A 2,926-nucleotide genomic window follows, 5' to 3' on the forward strand; every position below is an offset into this window, starting at 1 on the left:
GAACCAAGGAAAACAACGTGATAAAGTAGAACTCGTTGGGTCCTATACCTCACGAGTAAAAAAATCGTAAGTGTCGCTTATATTTTCAAGCAACCATCGCAAACCTACGTTATGTATCTATTTTTATCTGTCATTTCTTCATCCCTCAGGGGCTGTTGTTATCTGTTGGGAGAAGAAGAATAATAATAAGGAATAGTTTAGGGCTACTGAATTTTGGGTATATTACATATAAATTGTAAGTCCATCAGATTCAGACTTATTCTTACTCTTTCAATATCGTTAAAAATTCTTGTTCCATTTACATTATATCAAAAGAATAATAATATGCAATAATTCAGACCTGGTCAACTTTGAATATATATATATTGCGTATTATTATTCTTATATATATATATATATTTTCAAAGTTGAGTAGGTCTGAATTATTGCATATTACTATTCTTTTATATATATATATGTATATATAATCTGATGGACATTACAATTTATATGTATATTCAAAGTTGAGTAGGTCTGAATTATTGCATATCATTTTTCTTTTGATTTAGTGTAAATGGAACAAGAATTTATAGCATTATTGGAAGAGTAAGAATAAGTCTGATGGACATTACAATATATATATATATAAATTGTAATGTCCATCAGACTTATTCTTACTCTTATATATATATATATATATATTGTAATGTCCATCAGGTTGAGACTTATTCTTACTCTTCCAAAATGCTATAAATTCTTGTTCCATTTACACTAAATCAAAAGAAAAATAATATGGAATAATTCAGACCTGCTCAACTTTGAATATACATATAAATTGTAACGTCCATCAGGTTGAGACTTATTCTTACTGTCCATCATTATAACAATTTGCACTTGTAATTTGTCGGAATAACCGTACCTGTGTTCCACGTCTAGCACCACTGAGTTACACCAGCTATAATCGTGCAGAGTCCAGAGGTATCGTCCAGCGGGTTGAGACACAAAGGTGTAAGCGATCGTCGAACGCGTGACAGCCTGAGAAAGAGTACGCCGACGTTGATTAAGAAGCGAACCGCGGAACCGCCGACGCGCAACCCCTTTTATCGGAGCGATCGAGGCTTCCCAGAGTGGTATGAATAGGCCAATATTCAAATGAGACGTGTTTAGCGGCCGCACAATGAGAAACGCGACGGCGTCGGTGGCGACGCAATTATGCAAGGTGTTAATACGATCACAATGGTGGTTCGGTAGGGTTGTAGGTCGTAGGTAGCGAATAGGTAAAGTTTTGTCCCGCCCATCCTCGAAAAGGACTCTCCGACACCATCCCCGTGGCGTATTATTATTGTCGACCGCCGATATAATTGGGATTAGCTCCTGGAAAGCGTGCGTACCAATCACCGCTGGACACTTTTCACGGCCAATTTGCATATTTCGATCCTATCCGTCGGATCGGAAGCGAATTCGTTCGGTGTTAACGTTTATTCCCGCAGTCGAGAGGGATGAACCTTCAGGGGATGATCGCTGGTGGATATTTTATATTGTATTCGCTGTTGAATGTTTGTATGGAACACCATTCTCGAAACCCAACTATTTTTTATTTGTTCATATCATAGTACAGTACTAAATATATTTTTGCGAATTTTTGCAGATTTTTGTACCGCGCCAAGGAAACAGTTACGAATTTTTCAAGAAAGAAAAAGAGATCTGCAGCGTGCTCATAAAACGAACGTAATGGTACCAGTAACGAATGGAATAATTAATCTGTCTCCGCGTTATCGCGATTCCAGTCTAATTAATTTCACGTTTCGTTCGTAGGAGAATTTCGTTCCGATGGAAACGTCGATTCCTCGTGGAGTCGGTTATCAGCGTTCCCCTTGATTGGCACCCACGGCGAAAATAAAAAGGAGAGATCGCTCGAAGTGTCGGCGAAGACAGATCCGTTTGAAACAGTAACGAAGAAACCGAGAAACGGGAAAACGCGTTGGAAAACCTGTGAAGCACGGTAATACTGTAACATGTTTATAAATTACAAGTATCATTAATGTGAATATATCAATGTAATTCGGTGAAAGTAAAAAGGACGACACGTGGTTTCTTCGTGGATTCTCAAATATCGACTCTGATATACTTGCAATTTATCTCGCAAGGTGTTGAAAAATGCTTGCGATAATATTGTATCGAGAGGAGCAAATTAGGCACGATGGTCGACGCGTTAATTTTCGTTTCGTCTTTGATTCTAGCAGCTCGTGAACCGCACACTCCAGGAAGACCCCTGACCCGCCTGACCGTCGCTATGGTGGTCCACGAGGCAAACAGGCTTTGAACCACCAAGCCTATTTGGTACACGTGTCCTTGCACGCCGAATCTCGACGATCCTCCCCTGCATAGGGCGAAGGAGCGGCCACAGGGCTCGCGACAAAAGGGCCCCGGCACGCGTGCTCACGTGCCAGTCGGTGGGACGACTTCGGCCCACTCGTAAGTGCCAGAAAGCAACAGGAGTGGGGTGAAGGGTAGCAGAAGCTCCTCTTTGAACTGTTTGGCCCGGTTTCGCCTGGTTTCCCCTGGTTTGGCCTCTCATTCTACCTCTTTCGTCCCGAAGAGTCGCCTCGAGCATCCCTGTCTCTCTTATCCTGCGCGACGACCTGAAAGCGAGAGGTCTAAACCAATTTTCAAGGGTGCTTTGCTCGCTCAGAGGTGTAAGCACTAAGTAAACATTTACAGAGTGTCGTATATACAGATTGTCCCAAAAATGTTGGAGGTCCTTGAAAGGGGTGGTTCAGGAGGTGATTTGAAACAACTCTTTCCTTAGCAAAAATGTTGCCAGACGCTTCGTTAAAGAGATATTAAGCGAAAACGCGAATGTCTTCTTTCTCCTCAAGAATCGTATTCTGTAGTAGTTCTAACTTTTCTCTTGCTTTCCATTTCCTTAGATATTCCAAAACTCACT

At 41.1% G+C, this 2,926-nt stretch overlaps 1 long non-coding RNA gene across 1 annotated transcript in view; it reads left to right on the plus strand.

The window, feature by feature from the left end:
* The first annotated feature begins 149 nt into the window (after positions 1–149).
* The window catches only part of LOC128896791 (uncharacterized), a 4,428-nt gene continuing 1,651 nt past the window's right edge, over positions 150–2,926 (plus strand). The window contains exons 1-6 of the long non-coding RNA XR_008462105.1: positions 150–235; positions 916–1,109; positions 1,231–1,535; positions 1,628–1,713; positions 1,795–1,981; positions 2,223–2,454. This is a non-coding gene — a long non-coding RNA (uncharacterized LOC128896791). The remainder of the gene's footprint in view (positions 236–915; positions 1,110–1,230; positions 1,536–1,627; positions 1,714–1,794; positions 1,982–2,222; positions 2,455–2,926) is intronic.

Source organism: Hylaeus anthracinus, unplaced genomic scaffold (assembly GCF_026225885.1).
Source record: "Hylaeus anthracinus isolate JK02 unplaced genomic scaffold, UHH_iyHylAnth1.0_haploid 11978, whole genome shotgun sequence".
NCBI classification, from domain to species: domain Eukaryota; kingdom Metazoa; phylum Arthropoda; class Insecta; order Hymenoptera; family Colletidae; genus Hylaeus; species Hylaeus anthracinus.